Genomic DNA, 12,319 nt, shown 5'->3' on the forward strand with positions numbered 1-12,319 from the left:
TACTTACCTTTTGGACACTGGTGCTTCCAGCACCATAGTCCATTCGGAGGACCCCACAACCTCACCTCTATCAAACGGGGTGCCGTATCAACTAGTTGGGTTCACAGGTAATGAGAAGGCTGGGTTTTTCTCAGTCCCGCTCACAGTTCATTGAGGAGCACTCCAAACACAATGGAAGTGCTTCCTGATGAACTGGGAGCAGGTGGGAAAAGGGATTTTGGGGGCTGATTTTATCATCGCTCGCCAGATCCTGGTAGACTTGAGGAATCACTGTCTATGGGGCACAGTGGGCACGGGAGCAGAGGGAGAAGTCATGGTTATTGATAAGAAACAGGGAAAAGGGACTCTGTGTACAATGAAGCCAAAAGGGGGTTACGACCTGGAGGTTCTGGTCTGTAACACCCCGGCTGAGTACCAGGCCTAAGTGCAAGCAAAGCTTGCAGCATTTGCCACCCATAAACACGACTGTGGGAGAGTCACAGGAGTGGAGGTTAGAATAGATGGGGATCCCATGTCCCGCCCGCAAAAGCAGTATGGCTTTCCCCGAGAGGCAGAAGCAGACTTGGAGACAGCTTTAAGCTCGCTTGTTGAGCAGGATGTTTTGAGACCCATAGCCACCCATGTTAACTCCCCGCTTTGGCCGGTTAGGAAACCGGACAATTCTTGGAGGGCTACGGTGGATTATAGGGTGCTCAATAAAAACATCCCAGCTTGTGCCCCCACAGTAGCGGCGGTTGTGGATCTGATCGGGGAAATCCCTGCATCCACAACCACGTTCACAGTGTTGGACATATCCAGCGGGTTCTGGTCTATCCCTGTATGGAGGGAAGACCAGTACAAGTTTGCCTTCACCTTCCGGGAACAGCAGGATACATGGAGCTGCCTCCCACAGGGCTTTCATAATAGTCCCAGCATCGTTCACCAATGCATGGCGAACTGCTTAACAGGTTCAGCCAGCCACACCAGCTGGTCCAGTATGTGGACGACCTGTTGTTGTTCACAGATAGCAGTGAGGAACACGGTCCACTGCTGGCCGAACTGCTGGTCTTACTGAAGGAAGGGGGTTTTAAAGTTAACCCCAAGAAAGCCCAGATAGGTCTAGGAGAGGTAAAATTCCTGGGCCTGACGATAAGGGCAGGAGAAAGGGCCATTGATGAGGCTAGAAGAAAGGCAGTGCAGGAACTCCCTGTCCCCAGGGATGTGTCGGGGGTAAGGTCTTTCCTGGGAATCACTGGCTACTGTAGGGACTTCATCGAGGACTATGCAGCCACTGCCGCCCCTCTGCTCAGACTCCTACATAAGGGGGTCGAGTGGGAATGGGACAAGGGCTGTGAGGCAGCATTTGTCCGTCTTAAGAGAGACCTACAGGTAGCACCAGCCCTAGGGGCAATTGATGGAGGGGAGGAATTCTTCCTGGAGGTGGCAGCCAGTGGTGACAGCTTAAGTGCAGTGTTGCTCCAGGGGTGAAACGGTCATCTGAGACCAGTGGTGTACTCCTCCAGGGTCCTCACGGAGGTAGAAAAGGGATACTCCAATTGTGAGAGGCACTTGCTTGCCACCCACTGGGCAGTAAAGAGAGCTCAGATCTTTACCGGAATATCCCCCATTACACTCCTCACCCATCATACCCCGACGCAGATGCTGTTGGACGGGAGGATTAAGGACGGGACAATGAGCTGTGTTAGAATCACTCGCTGGACCCTCCTCCTCTCCCAAATGACTTTAAAGGTCAAGGGCCTCTGCGAGCCCAGGCTCTCAGCAAATTTAATCTATCCAGGGCAGCCGCATCGATGCTCTGTGGAGGGTGTGTGGGACAGTAACTTTGGATTTCGGGCAGGGATACACCCCACAGGCCACGAGATCTACGTTGATGGCTCCAGTTCTGTGTCCGCGGGTACATGACTCACGGGCTGCGGAGTTTGGGATCCCAAGGCAGGAATTGCCTTGGCTCTTAAACTTCCATGCACCCTGAGCGCCCAGCAGGCGTAACTCTCGGCGGTGATGTATGTGGTCACACACCCCGAGGAATTCCCTCCCCCATACACGGTTTGCTCAGACAGCATGTTCACTTGCAATTGGTGTACAGAGTATCTGGCGATTTGGTCACGCCGGGGGTACACCTCTGTGGATGGGAAGCCCCTTGTGACCAAACCCCTGCTAGAAAAGATCGTGGCTGCAGTGGGAGAAACCGGGGATGTATATATCCATAAGTTAAAGGCCCACTCCAAAACTGAGCCACGGGGGGAAGGTAACCAGCAGGCAGACCTGCTGGCAAGGGAAGGTGCTCGCACAGGTCGCCCATGGGACCCATACGAGGCAGGCAGGAGAGCAGCAGCAAGAAGTAAGCCAGGGACACAAGGGAGCATAGGGGCAGCTGTGGCCCCGGACCTTAAAGTAGTCCAGATGCAGGATCCGATCCTGAAGGCTGCCTTGGCTGCTATTAAAAGGGGGAAAAGGCGGAGGGCCCATACAGTGCTGTAGATATTGCTGTGCGGGAAGGCATGTTGTTTAAAGGGGACAAATGGGTAGTGCCCCCACAACACCGGAGGGATTTCCTTCAGCTGGCCCATGAGGGTCCAGGTGCGGGACACCCCAGGCCGGAATCTACCTGGCAACGGGTAGAAAAGGCAGGGTGGTGGCCAGGCCTCCGGGAAGACGTCCGCGACTTCTGTGCGGGCTGTCTGGTTTGTGCTGCAAACATCCCAGACCCTCAGAAAAGGAAGGCGTCTATGGGACACGTCAGGTGGGTAGAGGGACCATGGCAGTCGATCCAGATCGACTACATCGGACCCCTACCGGCCGCCCAGGGAGGTTATAAATACTGCCTCGTCCTGGTGGATGTGTTTTCCAAGTGGGTGGAAGCTTTCCCTTGCCGAACAGCTACCGCGGTGGGGACTGCAAAAATCCTGGTGAGCGAGGTGTTCTCTCGGTGGGGTCTACCTCAAATCGTGGAGTCCGACCGAGGAAGCCACTTCACCGGCCAGGTGATGCAGGCCACCCTAAAGGTGCTGGGGATAAGAGCCAAATGGCATGTGGCCTACAACCCTCAGTCCTCAGGCCCCGTAGAACGCCTGAACCGGACCCTAAAGGAAAGGCTGCGCAAGGAGACGGGAGACTCACCAAACAAGTGGGTGGAGGTCTTACCGTTGGTCCTCATGGGAATCCGGGCCAGTCAGTCAAAGAGCACAGGGTACTCACCCCATGAGCTGATGACGGGCCGGATCATGAGAACCCCAGTGCATGTGTTGGTGCCGGTTCTCACCGAAGGGCAGCTCCGAGAGGTGAACCGGGACCGGTTTGTCAGGAAACTGTTTGAACACCTGCAACAGATTCACTGGCAGGCTGCTAGTAACATGGGCAGACAGCATCAGAGTAACCGATTGCTGCTAGAACCCAGCAAACACCACGAATGGGAGATAGGGGACCAGGCCATGGTGAGGAACTATGCTCGGGTCGGGGTATTTGAACCACTGTATATGGGACCATACAGCATAGTCGACAAGGCTAGCCCTATGGTCTATGCGGTTCGATTACCTCGCCGGGTGAAGTGGTATCACATTAATCAGTGTAAATTGTTTGACCCCAAAAGAGGTAAAAAACAGAGGGGACGAGCAAAGGAAGGGAATGAGGCACTGGGGGAGGAACAGGCCCAGGTGGATTTGGAGGCTCCGGAGGAGGCAGCGGGCCCCGAAGCTCTACAGCCGGGGCTGGTTCACTGCTCCAGTAAGGCTATCCCACCACTGGGTAGAGGTTCCCAGCCCACTAACAGAAGTAGGGAGAAAGGCTCTACCATTAGCAAGGTTCAAGGGGAAGCTGAACCTCCCATGGTGGATCAGCTGGGGCTAGCCCAAGAGGTGGAGGAGATGGCATTGCAGCCCATAACGTGGGACTCTGCACCGACAGTAAGGAGGAGTAACAGAGTGCCACAGCCCAGGGCACCGTGGTCCCCTGTTTACTGAGACTCCCGCCCCAGACCGAGAAGGCGAAAGACAACAGGGAGGATGCTCTGTTGCACTAGCAAGGGTCTCCCACCGATTATTCGGGGCTCGGGAGGGCCTTGGAGGGCAGCACAAGACTCATTAAGGGGGACTATACGAGCCCCTCAGCGGAGGGCATCCTGGTCCCCAGGGTACGGTCAGCCGAGTGGTCGACGACGCCTGTACAGTGACAGGATGTAGCCTGGTCACCCAGGGACGGGTGGCGGTGTGTATATTTTCCCTTCCTGTTTTGTTACTTTGTGTTGTGTGTATATGTGTTTAGGTAAGGCAGTGACGGTTGTGTACAGCATTTTATGTTTGGAACATGTTACGCGGGCCGAGTCTGGAGAGGTCTCTCAAGGCAAGGCCATGTTCTTCTTGCCTTTCAGATGTCAACACCTCCCTACTGGACGTTAGTGATGCTGGTATCGCTAAGGATCTGCACCGGGCACCGAGGGGACACCGAGGATTCCCTGGTTTTCGGATGCTCCGGGGGCAGAGCGCCGACAGTGACCACAGGAGAAGGGACTCCGGTGGCGGATGGCCAGGTCACCTACTCCCACGAGGGGAGATGGCCTGGGTGGTTGGGATCGAACTCCACCAAGTACTCCAACCATAAGGACTTTACCTACGGAGAGACCTCCATCCCCTGCCCGGAGATCACTGTGGCCACTTCCAGAGTGAGAGTGACAGAAGGCAGGAAGGTATGCCTAACTTGCCAAGGGTACATACCTCTGGGACGGTGGTGGTGGCTCAGAAAGCTCAAGAGGGACGTGGGAGACCGACACTCGGACTGGGAACGTCTGGATAATGATACCTACCGAACCATCATGGGGTTATCTGGCGGGGTCACGGTGTGCTGGGAGAAATGGTGGGCGTACGACCAAGGAATTTACTTGTGTATGTGGGGATCCACTCGCGTGTGTTCAGAGGGGGTCTCCATTGCTTTCTATAGGTGGGGGCAGGATGTCGGGGATGGGGTGGGATGGGATCGCAGCGGGGAGGCGTGTGTGATCCCCAATCCCCGGGTACCAGTAAATGCCACCGAACTTGTAGTTCGGGAAAGGGAGCCCCCACCCACGGCCAAGCCCACCGTCCCACATGAGGGCCCGACAACAACCAGGGGGCCGGGGAATGGTTTAGTGTTGGTCCCTACCGAGAAACTACTTTATCAGGGGGTACACTGCACGGTGACATCAGTGGTGCTAAATCTGACAGAAGTCCGCCTACCCACGTGGTGTCCCCGGGAAACCGAGCTGTTAGACCAGGCTCTGCTGCGGGAGATGTTCTGGAAGTTCTATGAACTGGACTTCGGGGATGTCAGTGTGACAGACTTGTATAAACAGTGGGATAGGGCTGAACCGGGCAGGCAGAGGCGTGGCACTTTAAATGACATTCTTACGGGGTTTAACACCGGGGCGTCCGCCATAAACAGTTTGGATAACATGCAGCTGGCCCTCCAGATAAATGGGTTAAAGAATCAGCTGCACAAAGTCCTGGGGGACGAGAATACCGTCGTGGGATCCGGGCTCCACCAAGAGGTGGCAATGACAGTTCACTTAAAGGAGATTATCTCTCAATTGGAGGCACAGGCCAGGGCTGTAAACGCTTTGATTCGGGAGGATAGAAACGCCTCCGATCAAGCCGCCCAAAATGAGGTGTGCGTGCTCTCTGGGGCCTGGTTGCTGGGAGAGGGACGGAGTAACCTCGAGGATCTGAGACAGGGACAGGTCCCCTCCTGGATCAGCAACCAGCACTTCGCAGCACTGCACCCTTATGGTAATGTTTTGAGTCCTTGCCAACTTCGTGTAGCGTCGGAAGTGTACCCGGTACCGGTGGACTGTGGAAAGTCAAACCATACCACCATGGGTGTGGTGGTCAGGATGCCCGTGATGGGGGCGTCCCCACGACCAGCACCCCTGTACCGAGTGGAGAATGTCGGAGTCATTCGTGGAGGGGTGCATGTTCGATTCCAAGAGGTCCCACCTGATGTCACAATGTGGGAGCACACTGTGACAGGTACAGACCTCTCGGGTTGTCGGAGCAGGGGAACACAGGTAATCCTGTGCCCCCAGCACTTGAACGCTTTTGCAAGGCCACAATGCGGGTTCAGCACTGCTGGGGCAGAGTCTATCAATTGTACAATGGAGGTAATGGCCCCTAACCACATGCCTCCACAGGTAGCATATGTAGGCAGTGGGACATATTGTGTCACCACAAGTGCCCAACGGTATGAACACGGACCGGGAAGGTGGCGTCCAATTCCGTACAGCAGCTTTTGCTTTAAACCCAGGGCAGAGGTTCAAGTGGCACACACCAGAATCACACCCATCCCTGAACCTTCCACGATTCACCTCACGGTTCAAAACAACCTCAGCCACCTACAACAATATGTCGCCCAGTTTGGCTATCCCATTGCCCCACTACGTGAGAAACTTACAGCCCTCCTCCAGGCAGTGCATTTGTCTCAAAAACATTTTTACACCATGGAGCAGAAAACTGAAATTCTAGCAGGGGAGATTGCCCAGATTAAACCCCCAGCATGGTGGGATTTGGGAATACGAGCAGACATACCTGCATGGATCCGGGTGGGATCGCATGCCTTAGTAATCGGCCAACTCCTGATTGTAGCTTATCTGCTCGTTACAAGCTGTAAGCTCAGGAGAAAAAGAAAAAGAACGCAGTTCCTCAGGCTACTACACAGCCAGGAGAGCCATTGCTAAACACTCAAGGTGTGTAAACAAAGCTTGACCGCGACACTTAGGCGGTTTTGTTATACCCAGGGATGACTGCGTTTTTCATACATGGCCCCTGGGGAGTTTGCAGGGCAGGTTTCTTTGTTTTACGGTTGAGACCAAAGTGAGATTCAATGTACAATTACTGCTGTAACCTTAAGTACATATATGTATGTTGCTGTCGTGTATTGTAACCTGTTGGATTTCTGTGTTCAGTACCGCGTTAAAAGGAATTACGATATATATCGACGGGATCAGTTTAGAGTTAAACTGGGGAAAGTTGGGCAATTTGGGAGACCTAGGGTTTTCTCACCACCCTGAACTTTGACACACTCGAGTGGTGTCTGACTGTGTCAGATGGGGGATTATGTAGGGGAGGACAAAAACCCCCTCATTTTACCCAGAAGGAAAAGGGCTGTGGGATCAGTCTGTGCTGTGAATTGAAACCAATGGAAGGAAAACTTTGGGACACAAATGGAGACCCCCCGCAGTGTTTGGACTCATAGGAAAGGGAATTTAATTTGGAACTATCTACCAGAAAGTTTGAAATCCTAAAGTGCACATGGAAGAAACTACGAACTTTAATCGAATTTGGGATTTTTAAAAGGTGTATGTTGGGTCTGCAAGAAAAGGGGTGGGGTCAATATCTAAATGGCCAGTTTGGTCATTGGAACTAATCAAATTGTCTGGGAACTGTATACCCTCGAAACTTGCCCCTTGAAAACATTAGCATTTAAACAATGCCATATACATATTCCAACACCTTTTTCATCAGGCATAGAAATATCTGGCTCAGGCCAGACTAGCACAATGGCTACAGGAGGCCAATGCAATCAACACCCACTCAAACCTTGAGTAGGTTAACATCAGTGGAAAAAAAAAACAATCTAAAACTGCTGCATTTTTCAAAATCAAAAAGTCCAACAATGAGAAGAATCGACTTCAGCAGGAGAGGCGGACTGGATAATCTGGCTATAAAAAGGGGTTTCTGACGTAGTGGTATATAGGAGTGATGATTTTCCCTGCCCTCGTGATTCAACAACCACAACCAGCAAGCCTCTCGACACTGAAGGAAAACCAGTGTCCGAAGACACCGAAGATAGAAGCAACAAACCACCAGATTGCGGAAGGCACAGTAGTGAGTATAACCTCTGGTCCCCAGAACTCCCAACTCAGCTAGGCCAGGAAAGGTGGGAGGTTGGGCATTGTACTGCTAAACTGGTGTAAAGATTTTCGTTGTGTCCGTTTAGTGGGATTTAGGGGAATTGTTTTGTTGATGTATTGCTGTTTGTTGAGTTGCACCTTGTCAAATAAATTGGAAGCCTAAAGTTCCTCTTGGAATCATCTTGTCTCAGTTCTATTGTATTACATCTCCTGATCATGAGTCTTATGTCAGAACCGTGTAAGGGAAGCGAGGAGCGCCTCGAAAACGCTCAACTGTGTGTCACAGGCTCGGGAAGAAGGGGTTAGGAGTGTTTGACACTCACAGGTGCCTCACAGGCTAGGCATAAGCTGTGGGGACGCACGAGTCTCAAAACCCCCTTCATAATCTGTGGACACAGTCTCTCCAGGGGTGCTCTTGCAGCACTCAGGGTACCTCACAGGCCAGGCATAAACTGTGGACACAGTCTCTCCAGGGGTGCTCTTGCAGCACTCAGGGTACCTCACAGGTCAGGCATAAGCTGTGAGGGCAGAAGGCCAGAGAGAGACACCCAAGGCACAACAACCCTGTGAAAACCCCTTACAGACTACATACACCACCACAGACAGTTCAGCGTGCTGGGCGCTCATAGTACTGGGGAGTTTAATCACCAGGGCAATACCTGCCTCGGGGTCATAAACTCCGCAGCCTGTGAGTCGTTCACCCGCAGATACTGTGCTTGAACCGTCCACATAGATCTCTCGGCCTGTGGGGTGTAACCCAGCCCGAAAGCCTATGTTAATTTCCCATACCCCTTCTACAGAACACCGGTGGGCTGTCCCTGGATAAATCATGTTGGCTGTGAGTCTTGGCTCGCAGAGACCCTTTACCCTTAGGTCCATTGGGAGAGGAGCAGGATCCAGCGAGCAATATGGGCACTGCTCACTGTCCCGTCATTGATTCTCCCGTCCAGGAACATTTGGGTGGGAGTATGGTGGGTAAGGAGTGTGATAGGGGACCCTCCTCTCAAGTTTGCAGATGACACTAAGCTGGGTGGCGGTGTGAGCTGTGAGGAGGATGCTAAGAGGCTGCAGGGTGACTTGGACAGGTTAGGTGAGTGGGCAAATACATGGCAGATGCAGTATAATGTAGATAAATGTGAGGTTATCCACTTTGGGGGCAAAAACACGAAGGCAGAATATTATTTCAATGGCGGCAGATTAGGAAAAGGGGAGGTGCAACGAGACCTGGGTGTCAGGGTTCATCAGTCACTGAAAGTTGGCATACAGGTACAGCAGGCGGTGAAGAAGGCAAATGGTATGTTGGCCTTCATAGCTAGGGGATTTAAGTATAGGAGCTGGGAGGTCTTACTGCAGTTGTACAGGGCCTTGGTGAGGCCACACCTGGAGTATTGTGTTCAGTTTTGGTCTCCTAATGTGAGGAAGGACATTCTTGCTATTGAGGGAGTGCAGCGAAGGTTCACCAGACTGATTCCAGGGATGGCTGGACTGTCATATGAGGAGAGACTGGATCAACTGGGCCTTTATACACTGGAGTTTAGAAGGATGAGAGGGGATCTCATAGAAACATATAAGATTCTGACGGAACTGGACAGGTTAGATGCGGGTAGAATGTTCCCGATGTTGGGGAAGTTGAGAACCAGGGGTCACTGTCTAAGGATAAGGGGTAAGCCATTTAGGACGGAGATGAGGAGAAACTGCTTCACTCAGAGAGTTGTTAACCTGTGGAATTCCCTGCCGCAGAGAGTGGTTGAGGCCAGTTCATTGGATATATTCAAGAGGGAGTTAGATGTGGCCCTTACGGCTAAAGGGATCAAGGAGTATGGAGAGAAAGCAGGAAAGGGGTACTGAGGGAATGATCAGCCATGATCTTATTGAATGGTGGTGCAGGCTCGAAGGGCCGAATGGCCTACTCCTGCACCTATTTTCTATGTTTCTATGTTATCAGTGATCTTTTCACAGCCCAGTGAGTGGCTAGGAGGTGCCGCTCACAGTTGGAGTATCCCTTCTCCATGTCCGTGAGTATCCTGGAGGAGTAGACCACTGGTCTCAGCCGGCCATGCCACTCTTGGAGCAGTACTGCACTCAGACTGTCCCCACTGGCTGCTACCTCCAGGAAAAACTCTTTACCCCCCATCGATGGCCCCTAGAGCTGGCACGGTCTGTAGGTCTTTCTTGAGCTGGATAAATGCTGCCTCACAACCTTTGTCCCATTCCCACTCCACTCCCTTGTGTAGGACTCGGAGCAGAGGGGCTGCAGTGACTGATAATCCTCAATGTAATCTCTGCAGTACCCGGTTAGCCCGAGAAAAGATCTTACTCCTGTCACTGTGTTGGGGGCGGGTAACTTCTGCACTGCTTCCCTTCTAGCCTTGTCAATGGCTCTCTCCCCAGCGCGCTCATAGTCCCAGGAATTTGACTTCCTTCAGGCCGATCTGTGCCTTCTTGGGGTTTACTTTAAATCCCTCTTCTTTCAGCAGCTCCAGTAGCTCAGCCAGCAGTGGGCCATGTTCCTCCCCCTGATCGGTGAACAGGAGCAGGTCATCCACATACTGCACCAACTGCTGGGGTCTGCTAAAGCCCTTTAAACAGTTGGCCATACACTGGTGGAAAACACTGGGGCTGTTGTGGAAACCCGGAGGGGGACAGTTCCAAGTGTATTGCTGTCCTTTAAAGGTAAAAGCAAACTTGTTCTGATCTTCCCTTCTTAAAGGTATGGACCAGAACCCGTTGGAAATATCCAGCACCGTGAAGGTGGTCGCGGAGGCTGGGATACTTCCAGTGAGGTCAGCGACAGCAGCAACAGTGGGTGCACAGGCGGGGATGTTACGGTCGAGTACTCGATAGTCCACCGTGGCTCTCCAGGAGTTGTCTGATTCTTAACCGGCCACAATGGAGAGTTCACATGGGTCGCTATTGGTCTCAGTACCCCCTGTTTAACCAGAGAACCCAAGGCTGTTTCCATGTCTGTCTCCGCCTCCCTGGGGAAGTTGTACTGTTTCTGTGGTCAGGTCATGGGGTCCCCATCTATGCTAACCTTGACCCCATTTATTCTCCCACAGTCGTGTTTGTGAGTATCAAAAGCTGCAAGGTTTTTCCTCACATACGCTTGATATTCTACAGGGGTGTTACTGACCAGTGATTCAAGTTCGTAACCATCCTTTGGTTTCATGGTGCACACTGTCCCTTTCCCTGTTTTCCCGGGATAACCATCACCTCACTCTCCTGTCCCATACAGACTGACCCCCAAAGACAGTGGTTTCTTAAATCCACTAGGATCCCGTGGCCTGGGATCCCTCTCCCTTCCTGCTCCCACTCCATCAGGACACAAGTCTACTTGGTGTGGAGTGTACCGAAATGAATGGAGAGCGGAACGGAGAATGAGCCAGTCTGTTCAGTGCCTGTGAAACCCACCAAGCTGTAGGGGACCCCGTTAGACAGAGGTGAGGTGGTGGGGTTAGCTGTATAGACAAGGGTGCTTGAGGCACCGGTGTCCAGCAGGTAAGTCCCTTTCATCTTTTCCACTTCCATCTGTACGGTCAGTCTCCCCCACACATCATACTCGAGGACACACAGGTGGACGGGCTGTGCCTGTCCCAGTCACGGTTTTGGTTGGGAGGGGGCAGGTGGGATCTGTACCGGTGGCAGTGGCTACCCTCCCAGGGCCATCTAACATGGCTCGGAGCGCAGGTAAATCGGTCTCAAACGAGTGGGGAGGGACTGGCTTATCTGTCCCGGTCTTTTGGGCCGGGGTTGGAGAATTCTTTCCTGCGCTATTCTCCCAAGGATTTCCACAATCCTTTCTCCAGTGCCCACTCTTTCCGTACCCGAAGCAGGTATGTTTTGTATTGGGGGGGTTACCCCCCTCATGGTGCCATTCCCTCTTGTCTTGGTTAGGTCGGATTTCGTGAACCCTTCCCTTTTGTGGGGGCTCTTCTGTCCCTCTGCTGTTTCTGTAAGCTAGGGTCAGTTGCCTAAACACTCCCTGTTCTGTGGCCTGGGGCTCTCTGGGGTTGAACCAGGCCTCAGCCTTGGTTCTTATTCTGGGTAAACTGTTAGTGACTAGGCTTCGGAGCCAGTGGGCTAACTCGGCCGGGTTTCAGTGATCTCTGTCTATGTCCCCACTACAGGCGCTCTGGTACACAGGCCACAGTCGGTCTGAGAAAGCCTGTGGGGTTTCTCCTGTGAGCTGCACCGTTTACTCTAGAGACGGGACTCCGTCATTGCAGCCCATAGTTTCTAAATGTTTGTCTGGGTGGCAGCAAGTGTTTTCTGTCCTCTTTTGCCCTCAGTAGAGAGGGACTGGTACAGTTTGCTGTCGAGGGATAGGAGAAGCATCTTTGCCATTTCTGCATCATCGCACCCATTAATATCCCCGGCCTGTTCCACCTCCACAAAGTGAACCGAGGGGTCTCCCTTTGGAGTGAGCTTTCCCAGGTGGGTTAA

This window comes from Pristiophorus japonicus, unplaced genomic scaffold (genome assembly GCF_044704955.1).
Source record: "Pristiophorus japonicus isolate sPriJap1 unplaced genomic scaffold, sPriJap1.hap1 HAP1_SCAFFOLD_527, whole genome shotgun sequence".
Taxonomy (NCBI): Eukaryota; Metazoa; Chordata; class Chondrichthyes; family Pristiophoridae; genus Pristiophorus; species Pristiophorus japonicus.